Raw genomic sequence first — 22,265 nt, 5'->3', positions numbered from 1 at the left:
AGGCAACCAATGGCAGGAATGTAGAGGTGGATTGGGTGGAAGCAGGTAGTCATGTGATGACACCTCTGATGACTAACCAGAGTGGACAATCCTGCACTACAGGCACACATGAGAAGACATATGTAGGTGTATGTGTGCATGGGGACTCAAGAAACAGGTCAAGAAAACTGGCATCTAAAATGAACTGATAGTTTGAGGGCAGAGATAGGAGTAAAGTGAAGGAATCCAGAGAGAGTGATCTAGAAAACAATGTTCAGAGAAATCAAATGAAATTTTATGCTGGCACTTAAAATGCTGGCATTTGATCCCAGTGATTAATCTCTCTTTGGCCTCCTTGTCTCGAGAGACAATGGATACGCGCCTGGAGGTGGTCAGTGGTGTGTGGAGCAGCGCCTGGAGTGGCTATAAAGGCCAATTCTAGAGTGACAGGCTCTTCCACAGGTGCTGCAGAAAAATTTGTTTGTCGGGGCTGTTACACAGTTGGCTCTCCCCTTGCGCCTCTGTCTTTTTTCCTGCCAACTGCTAAGACAGAGCAAAGTGCCAACACTGTAAATTCCAGCACAGAGTCTGAAAAGCTGCAAGATATACATCTAACATCCTCTGTACTTAAATCAATAAATGTACAGAGAGAGAGGGAGCAAGAAACAGGTTTCTGAACATTATACAACACTCCGCTCCCCCCCACCCACTCCAAGACAACAGCACATCACTGACTCAAATAGAATAGAAGTGCACAACAGATCACTCGATATCTTAGAGAAACGACGAGAACACATTTCAGGAGGTAAATCCTTCCTCAAAACACATTTCCAGTATTTTGGGTTTGGCATGAACACGTCCTATGCCGAATGATTTTTTAAACAAAAACCAGTTGGAAACCTGAATTAAACATTTTTTTTTAAAAAAAAAGAGAAAAAAGGGACTGATAAAAGATGACTGCTGCTAGCAGCTAAAATGGCCACTGCAATTCGCATCAAAATACCCTACATTCCAATGTATCAAGGTGGAGACTTAGGGTCTGATCAGAACAATGACCTGAGAATTTTGAATGGGCTAACTATCCTGCCTTCATTAACAAGACATTAAAGGTAATCTTGGAATATTAAAATGCTGGTGGAGACGGACCACCCAAAGGATAATCACTGGAACCATAGGACCCTGAGTGAGATTGGAATTCTTAGACATGATCTAATTAAGCTGCAAGAGCCAGAATACACTGGGCCATCAGGTGACAAACCCACCTTGTGTGTGAAACTAGCTGTGCTCTCTGCAGGCAGACAGGCAACTGAGATTGACCATTAAAGGACACAAGTCTCTAGGTCACCTTGCAAGCTCAAACCCTGCCTACTGGCTGTAACCATCCAAGCCCATCATTGCTGCAAACAGAGATCCCATGAAGAAAACCCTGAAACATTGGCCACATCTACCAGCCAGAAATCTCAGGACCACCAAGTTCAGCCGGAAGACAACTGTTAACAAACTCCACAGACCATATATTTTTATTGTTCCAGACTCTAATCCAACCAATCTATTCTTCTCCACTGTAAGCTATTTGTGCTCTTGAAAGTTGGAACATAGTTTATTCTTTTCCTTAGACCAGTTGTGTTTTTTCCTCAAGTACAATAAAACTAACCTCTGTTTAAACTAGAAAACCTTTGATTGGTTCTTTTATGGTCATAGCATGTAAATGGTAAAACACTCACTGAATTGGTAAGCATATCCACTTTTGAAAATATACCCTTTTGCAATCAAACAAAGTGCTGCCCATCCTAAATATCCAAATTACAGTTTTGTGAAGCTAAACATATGGCCTCCTTGATATCAGAGTTTATTCAGTATACAGACCAGAAGCGTCCTGTATTAGCCAATCTCAGCCCAGGTAGTGGGTGGAGCATGAGCCAGTCTTAATGCCTGAGGGGAAAGGGAACCAAATGAAAAAGGAGCAAATAATAGTTCATAAAAATAAAATCTTTTTAAAAATGTTGACTGGTGGTCTACTGAGCAGGGCCTGTTGTGTTGGATACCTTGTCTGCCTTGTAGGCAGGGGAAATAAAATAGCTCGCAGCTCTAGTTTCCAATTTGTTACGAAATGGGGTTGGGAATTATGGATCCACATGGTTGAAAACTTTGATGTTGAAAGGAGGCAAGGAAGAGGGAAAATCATGTTAACTTGAACAATGTGTGTTTCTCTGCAACACATAAGCACACTATGGACCTAGACATCAGTGGCAATGGCTGGGTGCAATTCCATGGCTCCCAACATGTTTGCCACCATTGGGGATTGATTTGTATAATAAAAACCTAGTAACAAAGTTCTGACAGTGTAGTGTAGTGCACAGACTGGGTTTCAGACTAAAACGAAACAGTTAACTACCCTCATCTGTTCTTGAGGGGAGGATTCTGGGAATGTGGTAGCATCATCCTTACTAATTTGACAGTGTAAACTTGTGACAGCAGACAGTTACTGCAGCAATGAAGGTGCTCTAGGGAGGTGGATGTCACAGTCACACCAACAGGCTGACACTCAACTCAGCTCTTAGCCCCTCTCTGCAGATACACTGCCACATTTACATCGACATACTAGTAATGCCATTTCAATCTGCAGCATATGTGTTGCCCTCAAAATTGGCTTCAATTTTTTTTTAAACTGGCATAGCTTCAGAAAAGTTGTCAACTCAATAAATGGCTCTGGATATAGGGTTATCATGCAAAACATGCAGCAGGGTAAAAGCTTCATTTTAGTGCCCATTAGTGACATCAGCAGGGCTCGATCCAGTCTCAGCTTTCATTGGAGCTGATCAGGCACTGGTTGGCATATTGTAGGCACTGGCTATTAAAATTAACAGATTAGCAAGGCTCATCGGAAGTTAAATTCCTGACAGAAGCAACTGTATCTTGTAAAATCATTAAAGTCTAACTTCCTGTTGAAAATAAATGCAATTGTTCCAGGATGTTATTTTTGGCATAGAAGAGTTCCAACAGAAAACACACCTAAAATAACAAAACAGAATCAAGGACTCGCTGCACATGGCCCCAGAGGCAATGTTGAATATAAAATGAAGAATTTTCAGGGTAGATGCTCCTAGATCAAAACCCCAACAGAAGATAAATTAGTGCACCTTTGGTGCTTGCCAATTTCCTTTAGACATTTGTAATCCTCAAATCTCTGCGCCAAACTGCTTTGTGTGTACTTTAGCCCTTATTTCTTCAGCTATACATGTGGAATGCTGGAAATTCTTGTTACTTAAATTACAGTAAAGCTTTTACCCTGCTGCATGTTTTGCATGATAACCTAGCCATTTATTGAGTTGACAACTTTTCTGAAGCTATGCCAGTTTTTTTTTAAATTGAAGCTCATTTGAGGGCAGCATGTGTGCTACAGATTGAAATGCAATTTATTCTCAGAAAATGCCAAGAATGGTATGAATGTGTGGGAGGTGTACACGTTACACATGGGTAGTTAAGTAAGACTAAGATGCTTGGAGTGGGACTGCTAGTGTGAAGGTTTCAAGCAAAAAGCATTGTACAGCTGGTGAGGAACGGAAGGCTGTCATCACGCTCCCAGAAAACAAACGTTGTGACGATGAAGTCAGATCAGGTCCTGAAGATGACTTGGATGATGGGACAAGCTAGATAGACTAAAGTTCTCAGTCTTATTCAGTCCATTGTCTTTGAAAGATTTATCTGGAATTGTGCTGTCCATTTAAAAAAAACATCTGGTTTCCACAGCAGAGCAAGAGTTATGCATCTAGATCAGTTGCATGTGACATTCTGACAAGGAATAACGCACTGTGCCCTGGAGATTTTTGCTAACCGAAAAGTGCAATAAAGACAAGTTTGTTTTAATAAATTGGAAAGCACTGGATTAAGGGCCAAGGCCCATATTGCAGGGCAGCACTGAGGTTGCATAGGTAATGAAAAAAACTTGCATTTTTATCGCATCTTCCATGACCACACAATGCCCAAAAGCACTTCATAGCCAATGAAGCACTTGGAAGTGTCGGCACTGTTGTGATGTTGGAACAAAGATACAGAGAATCGATAAATCAGACATCTATACAAGACGCTGCTGGAAGAAACAGGAACTATTAACAGATGGTCAGGAGACTGTCAAATATGGAGTTATGGTTAATAACAGAAAAGGAGTAAATAGGCTACAATCAATTCATTTTGGTCTTGGCTTTCTCTTTCAAGTGAAAAATAGCTTCCACAAGTCAGTCATCTGTTTTTCTGACCAATTGCCTCAATGCCAATGAAACTGACCTACAGAAGGTTGTCAAGTATGAAAATGGAAAATTAATTTTTTTTTAAAAATTGGAATACAGACTGTAATTCACCACTATGAGCTATTTTAGCATCTGCATGCCAGGGAATAAGTAAAAAAAAATGCTTCAACGTAGGGATAAATACCACATAAAAACTTAATCCAAAAATAGAATGAAAGCAAGGAAACAAACCTGTAAATGGCCCATTTTGTTTAGGTCATACAAATGTACGATGAACTCAATAGTACACAAACTTTTGCAACGACCAAAATCTAAACACTCAAGTCATATTAAAGCTGCTACCTACATTACACACTCCTTATTTGGGCATCACCATTCTGGAATGCCTTGAAAAGGCATCTCAATGGGATTTTCCCCATTACAAAGTTACCTACCCCGCCTCTCTCTTCACCCCCGAGGACTGGAGTTGACCTGCCTGCAATGCTCCCCATGCTGGATTAGCCTATTTTCTACCTGGGCTCACAGGAATGCTAATTAACAAAGTGCAGTTCACTGAAACCACTTAGAAGGTAATCATTCACACATGATCTGCTCAAGGCACCCATCACCCCAACACAGCTAGAAACCTGAAATCACATTAAAAATGGCCTCCTCCCTCTCTCTCTTCCCCCCCCCCCCACCCCCGTTAAATTGGACAGCCTTTTGTTTGATCACTGCCATGTTTTGATTTCAATTATACCTGATTTTTACAAAAAAAGTTTTACCAACTATATGAACATAAAGCTGGAACAGGCCATGTGACCAAAAGTCCACTCTTTCCACAGTCCAAGCATGATTTTAATCAGTCATCAGGTGGCAGCTGTAGCTCAGTTGGTAACACTCTCTCCTGAGAATCAAAAAAGGTTGTGGGTTCAAATCCCACTCCAAGAACATGAGCACTAAAATCAAGGTTGATGCTCCAGTACGGAGGGGTGCTGCACTGTTGGAGGTGCTGTCTTTTAGAAGAGACATTAAACCAAGGCCCCCCTCTGCTCTCAGGTGGACGTAAAAGATCCCATGGCACTATTTCAAAGAGCTGGGGAGTTATCCTGATGTCCTAGCCAACAATTATCCCTTAATCAAGATCACAAAAACACATTTTCTGGTCATCACATTGCTGTTTGAGAGAGCTTACTGTGCGCATATTGGTTGCTGTATTTCCTACATTACAGTGACTACACTTTAAAACATATTTAATTAGCTGTAAAGCACTTTGGGCTGTCCAGTGATCATGAAAGGTGCTATATAAACGCAATTCTCTATCAATGTATTTAACTTCCTGAGGGACAGTTTTGGAAAAATGCTAGTAATCCCTGAAAGGAAGTTTCAGAATATTCTCCCATATGCACATCTTCATGATTCAACCCTGGGTTGTTCACCTCCAAAACATACCATTCCAACATTGTCTGCTAGCTGCGACCAATGTTCCATGGAAAATTGAATATCTCAATTTCCCCACTGACCTGTCTCAAAATGTCCACAGACAGGGGAGGAGCGAAAAGTGATGGGATTCTCCCATTGCTTCGACAGATGAGTGTTCAGCAAGGAGAGTGGTCGTTCACTGTCCAGATTGGTGTCATCTAATGTGATATTAAACCAAATCTTGATTTGCAGATCAGATTGCACATATTACATCTGAAGTCACTGTCAAAGGGTTGGGTGAAGGCACTGGCTTTGTAGTGTGCTCACTTGTCCTGTAGGGACCCGACTCTTCTCAAAATATTGAGATTGCTTTGATAGTAGACATCTTCCTTTGGAACTGTCCATGATTGTTTCTCTCCCCACCCCTACTGCATGTCGTGGGGTCCAACTTACAGCCAAGACATTGACTTCAGAATGTCTCTGTATCCAAGTTTGCAACATCCTACGGCACAGGGCCTCATGCTCAGCTGGCTCTAAAATATGACCAAGGCCTACAACATAATAAACCATGAAGGTTTGCGGAAGGCCAAAGTGTTCTGAGGCATGGGCAAAGTGGTCAAGCAGCTGGATGTCCTCCAGAGCGTGTGCTAAGAGAGCTGTCATCAGTAAACAAGAGTTCACTTAGTAGCTGTTCTTTGATCTTTGTGGGCCTTGAGCCTTTGCACGTTGAAGAGGTTGCCATCTGTCCTGAACTGAATGTATATTATGTCAAGATCTTTGAGTGCATACAAGAGCATGGCCGAAAAGTAGATGGCAAACAGAACTGGAGCCATTATGCAGCCTTGCTTAGTGCCATTGGTGACAGGAAAGGCACCATTCACACGACCATCATGCAGTCATGAAATGAACAGATAACCCTGATTATTTTTTCAGGGCAGCCATATATTTGAACAGCACCTTCCACAGACCTTGACAGTTTTATGGTGTTGCAGGCCTTGGTCAGGTCAATGGACAAAGGAGGAGCCCCCATCTATTCTGTTTAGTGGAAGGGGTAAAATGTAATCTTGTGCTAACATAGGTACAAGTAAAAATACTGGGCCTTATCACACAAACTCCAAAAGTATGGTGAAACTATAGACTACAACCTCATAAGGTAACTTTGTAATGAAGAAGTACAGTTAACAGCAGGCAACGAACATCCAATCCTAATCAATACAAGGAGCCAGAATGGCAGCAACACTTCAACATTTAACAATGTAAAAACACAAACCAGCCCCAGGTATGAGGAGCACACACACTGTAGTATAGGCAACATGCAAGAATTCCATGCTGATAACATGACTGAGAAATTGCAGACGAAATTCAAACTGGAGCAGTCTCACACGTGACTGATTGCACAACACAAGAATAGGAGACAACTGAAACTGAACAAAAGCACACAGATACTCCAGAACCTAGCTCATTGCTCTAGCTTTTATTAATATTTAGGAATTATTAATATTTAGAACTGCTAGTAGCAATTGTACCACATGCCCCACACTTCATATAACTAATTCGGTGGATACAGCAGGTGTACATAAAGAGAAAGAAAGAATTATAAAGATAAATCAGCTTAGGGAGATGGAGTAAAACAGAGAAATAATTGATCTCCCTCTGATCTCCTTGAAAACCCTCTTTATAACTGATCAGAATTTTGCTCACCCTTCCCAATAACTCCAGGTTTGGGTCAGTGTTCATTTTCGCACACTTCTTTGAAGCACTCAGGGATGTTCGTTGGTGTTAAAAATGCTTGCCATTGTTGTTGCTCTTCTCTCTCGTGTGTCTCTGTTGAATGAAAAAGCGTTGCACTGTTTTGCCGTTTGACGCTTGGTATTAACTTCGACTGTACTTGTGCTGTTGCTGCTGTCTCCCTATTCCCAATTCTGGCAACTCCCCCTCACCCAATTGACTCGTACTTCTCTTCTAAAAGGAGATGAACCCACCTCCTCCCCTCACCCCATTTTGCTGCAGCTGGATGGCTGGTGGTTTGCTGCAGCTGGATGGCTGCCAACCGTGGACCAGCTGCTCCTAGATAGCTGTGTGATAGCCGGTCCAGACTGACTGAAGCTACTGGTTAAATTCTTCGAACCAGGTGTAGGAGTATCAGCAACAAGTCAAAATGATGTTTAGGTTCCTTAAAACCAGGTACATGCTGCTTTTTGGAACATAAACCTGTTGTAAGAAAAGCTCACTGAGCAATAATGAGTAATGAAATGGTTAATGGGCATGTTGGTGGGGTTTGGGGAATTCCTACCCTGTGTTTCGGTTCCACCTATGGGTACTCCCATAGTGATGAAGCCATCATCATCTCACAGGTACAGTAACCTGGTTACAGTACTGGACTAACAATCCAAGAGTCATAGCTTCAAGACCCACCTTGGCAAATTGTGAAACTGAATTCAACAAATAGTTTGACAGCAAGGTATTATTAAACAAGTAACTGAAAGCACATTCCATATGGAAACCACAGCATTTTTGGTAGTTTCATGCTGATTTAAAGTTACTAAATACAAGATTCATCTCATAATATTCAATGGAATAATTGATAACTGCTCAGCTGGCATAGTCCCACTGGAAACTCAACAAAAACTCAGTCATGATAGTGGATCATTAGCCAAAGAGGCCAACAAAAGCCAAGTTCTGTTAAAAATAAAAAGGAAGTATAAAAAGAATTAGTAGGTAGCCACATAACTGGTTATGTCAATGAATGGATTAGTTAGGGATCTAACACTAAGCTACTATACTTTCAGCAACTTTAAGCGGATTTAGTCCCTGGACCAGCAAGGATAAGTCTGCTTTGTCAGCTCCACTCTCAGCCACAATGTTATCCATTGAGAAAGTTCACTTCCAATAGACCTGCTGTAACTTTAGAATGAAATGTTCTGACAAGCATTTATTAAAGAAAAGTGGAAATTCCCCACCTTCCCCCTAAATCTGTTGACAGCACACAGAGCTAAAGTTCCACAGGCGCTGTCCACCTGCAGCATATGCCTCGTGTGAATAGGGAATGAGTGTTGGCCTACAGCAGGGAGGGGAGAAAAGGCAAAAATGGTGTCCTTACCTGATATTTACATACGCACTCTTTCCAACAAGTATCTCAGGAGAGCAATGAGAACCAGGAGGCCCACACTGACATTTCTCTACTAATCCAAAAGGACCAATTGTACAAGCCTTCATACTGTTTTGACAGATCAACTAGCTCAGCACAGAATGAGAATGGAACCTTCTTTATCTGTGTGGCTCAGCAGATTTACCAACTGAGCCATTGTGGAAACTTGGGATTTTTCTCTTACATGAATTTATTCTTCTTTTCACAGGACGTGAGTGTCACTGGCGAGGTCAGCATTTGTTGCCCATCCCTAACTGCCCTTGAGAAGGTGGTATTCTAGTGTACATTCAACCAGTAATGCACAATACTACTCCATCGCCAATCACATGACTGTGCATTTTTGTTTGCAACCAGTTTAATGCCAAGCAACTCCAGTCACTTCACCAGGACATCAATATCCTTTTAGTAAATCCTCAAAAAATCTCTTCAATAATCACACGGCACAGTACATAACAGTTCTATTAATACTTCCTTTCCTTGGTAATGTTAGCCAGAAGCCACAGCCAGAGTTATTCTTAACAGGCATTAATGGAATAAACAGTAAGGTTTTGCTGCTGGTTCTGTTGGCACGTAACAGTGGAGGCTTGCAATTTCCCACCCTCTCAACACTGGGATAGTTTGAGCTTCAATGAATTAATGTTGAAGTTCTCCATAAGCTGTTAAGATGATTCCGAGTCTTACAATCTTACAGCACAGAGAGACCATTCAGCCCATCATGCCTGCACTAGCACTATGAAAGAGCTATCCAATTTACCCCAACTCGATCTATATAACTACATTTTTCCCTACTCCCTGTGGCTTAATTTACAAAAGGTATTAACCCAATAGATTTATCATTTAATCCTTTCATTGTCGTTTACTGCTGTATCAAGGGGCCATAGCATAACATTACTCCTAATTTGGCACTGACTGACACCGTTGACATTCATGCAGCTCACCAGATAACCAATGGGGTAAATGGAAAAATGTAATTGTGATGCATATCTTTTTACAGTTTAAACTGAAGACATTTTTGGGCAGAACTATGGGAACTTAACTTTACATCTCACTTCATTGTTTAAAAACTTTAGTTATGCAGATAGACCAGCTGTTTAAGCCTATTCACTAGAGATGCGTAGTCTCAGTGATTTGATAAAGTTTTTTTTTTAAAAAGAGAAAAATAGATGAAGGATAAGAATATGCTTCTATTGATCAATAGGGGGAAGAACAGGGACACATGTACAAGTTACACAAGGGTATGGCTCGGTTGCAAGGAGTTCATTAATCACCAAGACGGAGACCAAATTAGCTGCCTCTTTCTTACCCTTCCCTTGGCCCATCAGGCCAATCTTTCTGGAAGGTTCCCCCTGCCCTAAACCTGAACTTGCATCTTTCTGTAGTTCTCTCCTAACTTCCCTCATGTCTTCTCCAAGTCATCTTGTACAAGACCAACCTCCTGCTTCTTCGACCCTATTCCCAACTAAACTGTTCACTGCCCAACCTCCCTTCTTGGCTCCCACATTAGCTGATGTTGTTAATGCTTCTCTCTCCTCAGGGCCTCTTCCCCTGTCCTTCAAAACTACTGTCGTCACCCTACTCCTCAAAAAAAACCTTGGCCCCTCTGTCCTTGAGAACTACTGCTCCATCTCCAACCTCCCTTTCCTCTCCAAAGTTCTTCATCGCCATCCAAATCCATGCCCATCTTTCAGAGAACTCCCATCTTTGAAATACTTCCATCAGGTTTCTGCCTCTGCTGCAGTAACAAAACAGCTCTTTATCAAAGTCAAAAATGATATATTATGTGACTGTGACAAATGTAATCTCCTCATCCTTCACCTGTCTATAGTCTTTGACATGGCTGACCATTCTCCTCCAATGCCTCTCCATCATCATCTGGTTCCATAGCCAGCTCCCATTACTTCTAGTTTGTCCCCCCCACCCCCCGCCAAGGATCGATCCTTGGTCCCCTCCTATTTCTCATCTACATTTAGCCCCTCGGTGACATCATCCAAAAGCACAGCAGCAGTTTCCACATCTACACTGATGACACCCAGCTCTTCCTCACCACTACCTCACTCAATCCCTCCTCTAAGTCTCTAACTTGTAAGATCACTTGTCCATACTTGATCAGCAGAAATTTCCTCCAACTAAATATTTGCAAGACCAAAACCATTATCTTCAGTCTCCACCACAAACTCTGTTCCCTAGCCACCAACTCCATCCCTCTCCTTGGCAACGGTCTGAGGCGGAGTCAGACTGTTCACAACTTCAGTGTCATAACTGACCCAGAGATGAGCTTCCCACTTCTGCATTAACACGAAGGGCACTTATTACCATCTCCGTAACATCGCCCAACTCTGCCCTGCCTCAGCTCATCTGCTGCTGAAACCCTCATCCACGCCTTAGTTACTTCTAAACTTGACTAATTCAATGTTCTCCGGGCCAGCCTCCCAACTTCTACCCTCTGTAAATTTGAACACATCCTAAACTCTACTGTCCATATCCTAAATCGCACCAAGTTCCGTTCACACGTCACCCCTGTACTCACTGACCTATAAGTCGGCTCCAGGTTAAGCAATGCCTCGATTTTAAAATGCCTCGCCCCCTCTCTATCTCTAATCTCCTCTAATATATCTATGCTCCTCCAATTCTGGCCTCGAGTATCCCGGATTTTAATCGCTCTATCTTTGGTGGCTGTGTCTTCAGCTGCCAAGGCTCTAAGCTCTAGAATTCGCTCCCTAAACGTCTATAACATTTTTTTTCCTGCTTTTCTATCTTTTTCGAGAGAATAGGGGACCTATGGAACAGGTAACCGCCTCGCAAGGCAAGTGCGGACTCTACACATAGCTTCAAAAAGAGAGCTGGTCAATCCCTGGCTGGGGCAGAGATCATGTATTTAATCTACCTTATAAGCACAGACAACATGGTCTCCTGGCTGCAATCTTCAATTAGTTTTTATTTCCAGATTAGCCTCGTGTTTTAATCTGGTTTTGTTGCTCCTCGGAGATTACCTGCTTCTGGTGGGTATAGGGGGTCTAATAAGGCATCACTACTTTGTGGGGCAAGCTTGATGGGCCAATTGTCTTTTTTTGTCCATTATTTTCACATGTTCATACCTGACTGGAGGTGACCAAAATGGAAACCATTCCATTCCCCGGCTCTAGCATCCCACACTTTCATAAAGGCAAAAATTCATTTTTTTTAAAAAAAGACGGCCTTAATCCAATTTTAGATTAAAATGTTTCTTTGAGTGCACGTCAAGTTAAACAGAAGACAGTTAAGTTGCTTTAGAAATGCAATGAGAAAGTTGCTTTGATACTAATGCAGTTATTCTAGGATAATTGCACCTCATTCATATATTAAATCCTCAGTTATTACATTGGCTGGATTTTATTGCAGCAAGGTTGGTGCTAAATAAAGCTAATCCTCTCATCTGGATGTGAACTCTACTTAGTTCTCTGCTGAATATGCAGACTTAATTCAGTCCTTTCCATTACTGTTGGTATTAAATTTCTGTAGAATGCTACTTGGGAGGCTGTAGAGATATGACTATTCAAGGAATATTCCAGAATGCAGCTGTATAGGTTATTCATTCTGTGAATGCATTTTTTTTGGAACTTTAGAATTTATTTTTGTGAAATTGTTACTGTTCGTTTTCTGCAGAAGTGGCAATGCTACCTAATTTGTAATGTAATAACCCACAAATTTTATTTTTAATCTTAATGTCCTTGTGAATTTTGAAGCTCAACAAGATGCAGCATGTTACTGCCAAAGAATAGAACACTTTATACAGCATGGTTAGACATGGAGTATGGCATCCTCCACTTTACCCCAATGTATTTCAGTTCCAAACCACTAATGCATCCATAAGACAATTTGGATGTCCTACATCCCGTGGCCTCTCTGTAGGAGATTATCACTTTAGTACCAAATTACAGGCTGTCTTGTGCTGTTGGCTAAGCCTGGGCAAACTCATTTCACACAGGGCATTTCTAGTCAGCAGAAAGAACACTCTCAGACAGTCAGTCTCAGCTGGAGATGACCCACACTACAGAAGTCGCAGGCCAGTGTCTAAGCTACTGCACACCCAATTCCTTAATTATTTGACAGTTTAACATCCAGCCATTAGACTTAACAGCCACCAATTGATGGATTCTAAAATACCCTATTGTGCCCAACACAATGCGTGTCAACATATATTATTCATTTTGGTCTGTGAAACATCTTGGAATGTTTCTCTACATCCTAAGTGCCAGCCAAATGCAAGTTGTTGTAATAGTTTACTCTTAATTTATTATATATTCTACTCCATTTATTAGGAACACATATGCAGTAATTAATGACAGCAATATTGTTTTTGGGAAATGCTATATGGAAGCTACCAGATCTCCTGTGGCTTGCTCACATGGAATCAGAGGTCTTGAGTACAATTGTAGTGTTTAGCCTTTACCTTATCCTGCCCTTTTATAAGCACAAAGCAACAGATCCTAATGGGAATCTCATTCATTGAAGCTGACTTCTAGTACATCTGAATAGTTGCAATGGATGGTGTGTAAATTTCAGGCTCCAGGACAAAAGCAGCAAGGTTGAATGCCCAATTTCTTTCTCTTTTTTTAAAAAATATTTTTCACAAAGTGCGATAGATGAGCACTGGACATATTGACCTAGGTATTAACACCCCACCCACTACCCAATGATGGGCAGGAGGTGGTCATGGGGTTAAAACTGAAAATACCAAGAATGCAACCCCAAACCAGCACGTAAAACACCCGTTGCTGTTTTTAACTGTGCAGTTGGGAGCCCAACTTAACATTTTACAGATGCAACATGGGTTCCAAGAGGTCAGGAAACCCAGCAGCGAAAAGGGAGGCAAGAGCTGCCACAGCTCTACAATACAAGAAACAAGAGTGCTCCCCAGCCCATCAAGGAAGCCAATAGGCTCCCTCTTCCAACCACAGCCCCTCTCTCCCCCCATTGCCTGCTGCCACCTCACCGGCCCCAATGGTCTGTCTCTCCTCCTCTAGCCAATTGCAGCCTATGACACTCCCCCAACTACTCCCCCCCCCACCCCCCAAATACTGACCTTTCACCCTACCAATTTTCTGGGGCTGCCCACCCCCACTGTTTTCTCCAATCCGCCAGTCTGTCAATTTAGGTGGTCACCAAGTGGGAAATCGGAAAAAAGCATACACCAAGGTCCTGCTTTAAGTTCAGCAGGACTTCCACGTCCCCAGCCTTACCAGGTTCTCCACTTTTCAGTCTCTCCCACCTCCCCATAAAGGTCAGGACCATCAAGTTGGTTCTTTTGCTGTATGCAAGATGTGAATTGTTCTGCTGGTAGATGTAATGATACAAGGCCAAGCCTGAAGTTTGCTGTGTGTTTTGATATTGCCAACGTGAGAGGGACTAGCCAGCAGTCTGTGCCGAAAACCAGGACTCTGTTGATACTACTTTTAGCCATGTCAAATGCATCACTATCAGTTATGTGCAAAGTCATCTTCACAAAAATGATATATGTCTGTTACCTTTGAAGCAAATAAGATTTGCCATATGCTTGAAGATAGTGGCGCCAGTTACCTCTTGAAGCAAGCTTCATAAACTCAATTTACCTCTGGGAATTAGACAATGTCTCAAATACACATTGAAGTACATTCTTGGGTATCAGTCAAAGGGTAAATCATCAAGCATTTTGTAAATTTTCTAGTGTAAGTTTATTCTAGAATCAGAGCACAGGTGGCAATTCAGCTATCATGTCTGTCCCACTCTTTCTTTCACCACAGTCCTCTTTCTGAGGACATACAATGAGCAGGCTTAGAACCAAGTGGTATCTCTGCCTATTGTGGAGTTAATAAAAACTTGAGTGTCTATTTTTTAATAGCTGCCACAAAGCTGTACTCGACAGTGACATAATGCCAATACTGCAAGGTAAAATTGGTTATAAAAATTACCAAAGAAAATCAATGTGACAGTTGGAATTCATCTGCATTTGCTTTGGGAATTGATGTACTACCGTTTTCATTGGGGAGGGTTAAATACCTTGGGGCCTATTTTCAGTCATGTTGTTGAAAGCAAACATCCTTTTTGAAGGATTTTATTTTTTCATGAAAAAGACTTTTGTACCTTGGTGTATTTTCAAATGATTCAGCTGTTGGTCCTGCTCATGTGCTGTTTCCAAGCCAGGTGGTGAGGAGACTGGTGCACAGATGATTAATTCAATCTATTTTCAAAGCTCTTGCTTTCATCCATCCTGTACTATGTTCATTCAAGATAAGTCTTAAAAGAAAAGCATAAATTGGAGGGTTTTTTCTTTTAAAGAACTGCCTGCTTAATTTGGTTTAATGAAAGAAAGGAAGACTTGCAATTATATAGCGTCTTCCACAACCTTAGGATATCCCAAAGTGCTTTACAGCCAATTAAGTACATTAAAAGTACAGTCACAGTTGTAATGTAGGAAGTATTACATCATGAAAATGCAGGATTGCTTTATTATATTTCATCTGTGGAAGGTGCAGAGAATAAATTTAGCCATATAAATGAAACACAAATTAAATCATTCCAGGAATGTCTGTTTAAAAAAAGGGAGAAGTGAACTGTACTAATGGGTAATGACAATATCCTCAAGCTAAGAATGAGAAAACAAAAATCAGCCATGGTCAAACAGCATAATGACATCCACACACATGAAATACCCTGCAAACATTGGAAGAGGAGATGCAGCTGTATAACAGCATACCATAAACTTGGGGCATGGAGAGGTCATAACAGGGTTTCACTGGTGAAGTTCTCAAGTGGTTTTTAAAATGGGTGTAGCAGGATGGCAGAGGGAGAAAGAAAAATGGCCCAGAATTTGCTGGAGCAAGGCATCTTGCGGCATATCCATTCGTTGGATTTTTTTCCCCTTGCTCTTCAGCTGGAACAGTACTTTCACAGCAAATCGCTGGAGGTGCGAGCTGGTAACAGCAAGGTCAATGGGGCATCTGGGACCATGCCAGGCAACAGGACCAACAGTTTATCTTTAAATCTCAATATGGAGACAAAGAAAGGAACAGAGCAACGAGAGAAGGTAATAAGGTGAATCAGAGTCTGATTAAGCACAGAAAGAAATTAGAGAAGGAAAGAAAGAAAGAAAGATTGCAGAGAAAAAAAAGTCAGAAAGGAAAAGAAAAAAATTTAATTTTAGAAACCTTGAACAACTTACCGGCAGGAATGCGACTCCACAGTTTAAATTCTTCTCTTTCTGGGCTGAAGAGGATTATTGACGTTGCAGGAACACAATTCTCATCATGAAAAGCCCTAACTTGCTGCAGCATGTTCAATTTGTTTTAACAACGCAAATGCAGCAAATTCTTTACAATCATGGGAAGGTTGACAGCAAGCTCCTGCTTTTGCAAAGCCAGTGGTGGAGTGGCATAAACCATCGAGCGATTTGCAAATCACAGCACATCTCTTCGTCGCCATCATTTGCTGAATTTACACATTAATGTGCATTAAACTCATTTAGCTTCCGATTAGTTGAGTCAGGAATTTCCTCTTAGCTGTTCCAACACTATTAGCATTTATTTGCCAGTACTGCAGTGGAAATCCCATTTGTGTAGCTAGATGGGCTTCCACTGTACTTCTGGCAAACTAACACCAGTAGAATGGGAGAGGCTCCAAGCAATTGGCTGGCCCATGGATCAGATGCAACCTAGGTCACTCATGATCACTTCCTACTGGTCAGGTTCAGAGCAGCAGAGGTCCAGGAGTTGATCACCTGTCCGACCCTCTCCTATGAAGAATGACATAGGGTGATCGTAGATGGCAAGAAAAATAACTGGAGTGAATAGATACAAAACAGAAGCAAAATAGGTGGAATTTGTAAAATCAACAGAATCCAAGAACATTTCTCAGTTCAATTTATTCAGGACCAAAAAAAATTACCTTTGAGTTTGATGTCAAATTAGCACTGGAGCTCTGAGAGGATCGTGTCTCCATGGGAACTTAATTTGCAGGTCAGGAGATATTAACCAAATATTCCTTTCTTCGAGTCTCTTATATTCTTTACAAAAGAATTTAAAGAAACAAAATGACACCCAACATTGGTTAGAGAAGGGCAATCAGGATTATCAAAGAACTGGAATATTCACATCCTGAGCTCGACATTCCAATGTCATTATGATGGATGACACTGGTGGCAAAAGAGAGGCCACTATCAAAATATGTACTTTGAAACAGCCGCATACATCTCCCAGCAGACTAATTATGAATTGAAGGGATTAATTAATACACGCTGACACTCAATCTCGTTTTATTATGGAACGTTAATAGTGTGGCTTCCATCCAGTGAAGATGGTCCTTTTTTTTTTTAAAACTACCCACTCATGGTCTTAATCAACATGGCAGACACAATGGGAAATAATCAGTGGCAGCATCCTGACCTTTGTTATCAATGCCACTTCAAAGGGCGGCACAGTGGCGCAGTGGTTAGCACCGCAGCCTCACAGCTCCAGGGACCTGGGTTCGATTCTGGGTACTGCCTGTGTGGAGTTTGCAAGTTCTCCCTGTGTCTGCGTGGGTTTCCTCCGGGTGCTCCGGTTTCCTCCCACATGCCAAAGACTTGCAGATAGGTTAATTGGCCATTATAAAATTGCCCCTAGTATAGGTAGGTCGTAGGGAATTAGAGGGACAGGTGGGGATGTAGTAGGAATCTGGGATTAGTGTAGGATTAGTATAAATGGGTGGTTGATGGTCGGCACAGACTCGGTGGGCCGAAGGGCCTGTTTCAGTGCTGTATCTCTAAACTAAACTCCAAAGGCACAGCATGAAACTACCTCGTGGTCGGCTTTCAGTGGCTGTGGCACTTCCTCTCAGGCCATTTAGGCTATAGAAGAGTCTTAAATGACAGTACAGTATACCAAGTGAATCTATTCGAATGGTCTACAGGATACAAAAAGGGGGGTATTCTGGACAATCATAATTGCACAGGAAATCTAATTCAATTCAAACAGTGTTGACGCAATTATGAATGATGTCAGGAAGAGTTATAAATGTAGAGTGCATTCAGCAAAAGCACTCCAGTTAAAGCTAAAGATCACTCAGGTGATTTTCCAACTGTTGTTCATATTTCTTTATTTCTCTCAGTTTGTGGACTACATTTGCAGAGAGTGGTGTTCAATTTTTGCTTCATTTATCACTTATTCCAGGCTACTACTCCCACCTCTGCACAATTTCACGACGAATGAAGGTTGTCAAAAACAGCTGGAAAGGAAATAGATGAAATTATCTGAATGGATCCTGGCTGTGAAGCTATAAATAGAGCAAGCTGGATGAGCTAAATAATCTTTTACTTAATATACAGTACAAAACCACTCAGCAATTGTGATAGGAATAGAACACCTAACCAAAAAAAAACAATTAAAATGCTTAAAACGCTGTCCTAATTTTATTTCTCCCAAAGTATGTTCCCCACCCTTCTTTCCCTGCCATCTCTTTTCCCTGAAGATTTTCCACAGTCTTGACTACTTGCTTCTCTACACATTGTCCATCACCGCAATTACTGGGGCAGCCTATCTTGCCCCAAGCTATTTATTCATTTGTTGATGTCTTTTTTTTTTTGAGGTCATTGTGGTAGAAATGTGTCTTTGGCAATAACACAAATAGGGCTGTATTACATTGCCTGCTCATTATATACACAAATCAATATCCAGCTCCAGCAATCGATGGAACTCAATACTGGGCAGGGCATACAACAGGTGACCTTTGCGATACTACCCAAGATTTATTTCTATCCTAGTTTCTCTGAGTACTCTGCTACACACCTTCCACTATCTCATTCCCAGTGATTATTCATATGTGGACATTTACAGTCAGTTGTCAGCAGGCAACTTGGCAATTAGCCAGTGAAAGGAAGGGAAGGAGGGAGGACAGCTTCATGTATACCTGCAATTTCTCTAAGCCAAGGACAGGTTTAGCATCCCTATTTTTCTCCATGCTGAGGTGAGCTGATACTGCACAGACCAAGAATCAAAGCTGGGACCTTTCTCCTCCGTATCGCTCAAATATTCCCTGGTTTCACCAGCTGAGCCGTCAGGGCATCAACCTTGCCGCAGCCTTTAATGGAAATTCCTCGCTCGTGGACAAAGCTAAACCCATCATAGACCCACAATTTCCCTAACTCAGGGACACCAAGGCCACATACTGCATTCCCTACCACCATCTCAGTCATCTCAGTTAGTAGTATTACCTAAACACCAATTTGGAGGAAGAAAATGTCCCACTTAAGAATCTGTTCTCCTGCATGCTACTACATTTTTCTGTTCATGACTTACTACTTCTAGGAAGGAATGACAAATATTTTAGAGAATAAAATGTGATGAAATACCTATTAAATAAAAAGCCCACAACTTCTACTTTCCATAGTGGCTTCTACCCAGATGTGTTAAATTTGAATGATGGAAAGATATTCTCCAAATACCACTATAATATAGTTTGCAGGAAAAGCTGACTATTGGGTTTATTTATACCTCTTTCATTTGTTGTTTACATCAACAAATTACATTTATATATTGTCTGAAAAACCTCTATTCCAGCTTTAAAGCTTTCAAATCCTGCCTGTTGACTGATTACCTTTGCATACTCTGGCTACAATCAGAAACCCCATTCGAGGAAATCATCTGCATCGCCCCGTCTCCAAGAGAACCACTGAACCAGTCATCTACCTCTTCAAACTAAAAAGCCTCAGGGCCACTGAATTCAGCTAGAAGCCAGCCGAATCACCAGACACCACAGATTGTATACCCCTTTTTTCCCCTATGGAGACTAACTCAACCGAATTACTTTCCCCACTCTAACCTATTTGTGGGTGTGTGTAAACCTCAAGCATGTGAGAAAGTTGCGTGTAGTTTATTGTTTTCATTAGTTCCGATTAGGTACAATAAAGTTAACCATTTTCTTTGTTAAATTCACAACAACCTGTCCGATTACTTACTTGCAATGATCATAACAAGAACCAAACACTGAATTGGCCACTATATCCACTTTCAGAAAAAGAATTAAACCGGCTGTGGTAAAACAAGGGAGAGGGAAAAGAAGGAAGCCCTTCGACCTTTTAACACCACCTTTTAAAAAAGAAAGTCCCGAAGACAAAAATAAACTTCCATATGAAGCTTACTGAGACATTGCGTTGTACAGAGACAGAAAACTTTCTTTACATGTATCCCTCATGAACCAGAAATACTGAAAGGCGGCATCATCACAGCAAGATTGTAAAACACATTACAACATCTAAAATATAGGCCATCACTCCAGTGCAGGACTGAGGGAATGTTGCACTCTGAAGTCTTTCAGATGACATCGAACCAAAGCAATATCTGCCCTCTTATGCAAATATAAAAAAAATCCCATGGAATTATTTAGTTACCCCTGGTGTCCTGGTCAATATTTATCCCTTAACCAACAGGGAATCTGGCGAGTATTGCATTTCTGTTGTGGGAGCTTGCTGTGCACAAATTGGCTGCTAAGTTTCCTGAAAGAAGGACTGCACTTCAAAAGTACTTCATTGGCTGGACAACCCTTAGGACGTCCTGGGGTCGTGAAAGGCGCTATATAAAAGCAAGTCTTTATTTAGAAGAAGACACAAAGGGTCATTCTGTTAGTGATGAAATCATATTTTAGTCCCTTGCACTCACCACTACAAACCGCTTCCTTAAAAAGGCTTGCATTTTATCACATCTTTCAAAGCTCTTCACATACAATTATTTTGAAGTGCAGTAACTTTTAGAAGTATACACAGCACCAATTGGGGTCATGTTAATGCAAGCAATGAAAAGACTGCACTACAAAGATTCACACCGCCCAAGTACATTTCTGCTGCAGGAGAATATCTGCTAAGGCCGGCCAACACCTCGAAATTGTAAATTTTTATGGGAAAAATCTGATTCTAAGTCTTCCAGGAACTCTGCCTGCCTGGAAATTCCCAATAAATGTTGGCCTTGCCAACGATGCTCACATCCTAAGAACGGATATATATATTAAAAAACACCCCCAGACCGACACGTTTTGAGTTGAGAAACAGCTGGAAATATGGAATAAACCAATATTTACAGTTTCAATGTAAACAGTGGCGAAGCCAACTATGAGCAGAGAATAACTTCCGAAACGCAATAAAACCAAGACACGTCAACAGTGGGATAGGTTCATTTCCAGTTGCTATAAGCATTATTTTAAATACCTATTAAATTAGTAACTAAACATGGTGTTATGATTAGAATGGACCATTACAAAATTACAAGTTAAAATATATGAAATTAAATAACTCTGCTCCGAGGAGACAACTTCACCCAAAATCTTGAAATACCCTTGGCAGTAAATCCTCTCACTTACCAGTTAGCACAGCACGCCACACTTCCTTCAGGGACAAGCCAATCACATGATTTACAAATGCATGTGATTTCCATGTAGTCACTAACGAATCTAAGGGGAACTCAAAATTTAGTTGGAGCTATTTCGTGTCCTACAGGACAGATTTACTGGAGGTTGGTGGGGGGAGGAGCGACGAGTTTTTTTTAAACTAGACATTACGAATCCCTTCTGCCTCAAAGCCATTGAAAAAATCTCCACCGCTGTATTTCTGCAATTACTTCGACTAGTACCAGTTGGCCCACTGATATTTAAGTGTAATTCTTTGACTCGCAGCCTTGCTTCTAAATTAATCCGAGCAGGGAGCCGTTGTCCTGAATTCAAGAAACTGACACCAATTCGACTGAAATAAGTCGGTTATGAGACTGCCGTGGCTTTCAAAATAGAGGGGGAAATGTCTTCATTTATAGGGAGGAAAAAATGGTGAAAACAGCTTCCTGCATCTGACAATTAATAACCCTGAATGCAATTCACGCAAGTTTGGCATCCAATTAAAAAAAATGAAGTATTGTAGTCGGTATCTCTTACCTGAGTGATGAAAATGAAACTGCAAGGAACAAATTATCATTGAGCTGAAAAGATACTGGGTGCAGATCAAGTTAGGAAGAAAGCAGGAATCCCCCTACAATTCACACATCCACATCGCGTCATTCTGTGCAAGGTTTCACGAGTGACACAATGTATCGGGAACCAAGACAGTGTCTTTACCACTACCATCGCAGCAGCGGGGGGAGGAGGCGCGGTTACTGTCCAGGATATTTATCAGGGTTTGAGCAGAGCTCCGTCTTTTGCTATAGTGAGTGTTTATTTGTTTAAAAAATCTACTGTTATTCGTGTTGAATCCTAAAAGGGAGTGTTCTTTGCTCGGTTTTGATGTTTAGATCTGATGTCACCCCTACTGTCTGGAAAAAGTGGCCCGCTCCACAACAATGCCCCATGTATTTGCATTCTAGCCGCGTTGCCAAATACAATACACGGAGCAAATGGAGACAATGAAGGGAACTTGGGAAGACAGCACCAAGCACGCAGTTCAAATCCTCACGCACAACTGTGATAAATTGGAACCAACAAACAGCTACTTTGTGAATGTGCATGCAAATAATCAAATAAAAGCT

General features: G+C 41.4%; 1 protein-coding gene across 6 annotated transcripts in view; it reads right to left on the bottom strand.

The window, feature by feature from the left end:
- The window catches only part of LOC137347242 (cAMP-dependent protein kinase inhibitor alpha-like), a 110,021-nt gene extending 88,220 nt beyond the window's left edge, over positions 1 to 21,801 (bottom strand). For 2 of the 6 annotated variants that reach the window (XM_068011536.1, XM_068011531.1), the window contains exon 1: positions 21,679 to 21,801. The gene's annotated coding sequence lies outside the window, so the exon portion shown is untranslated. Of the gene's footprint in view, positions 1 to 7,328; positions 7,452 to 14,874; positions 15,028 to 15,952; positions 16,175 to 21,114; positions 21,454 to 21,678 lie in introns of those variants that run through there. The other 4 variants (XM_068011533.1, XM_068011532.1, XM_068011534.1 and 1 more) reach the window with 4 other exon arrangements.
- Between the last annotated feature and the right edge of the window lie 464 nt (positions 21,802 to 22,265).

This window comes from Heterodontus francisci, chromosome 31 (assembly GCF_036365525.1).
Source record: "Heterodontus francisci isolate sHetFra1 chromosome 31, sHetFra1.hap1, whole genome shotgun sequence".
NCBI lineage: Eukaryota > Metazoa > Chordata > Chondrichthyes > Heterodontiformes > Heterodontidae > Heterodontus > Heterodontus francisci.
This window is presented reverse-complemented; position numbering and strand designations above follow the sequence as displayed.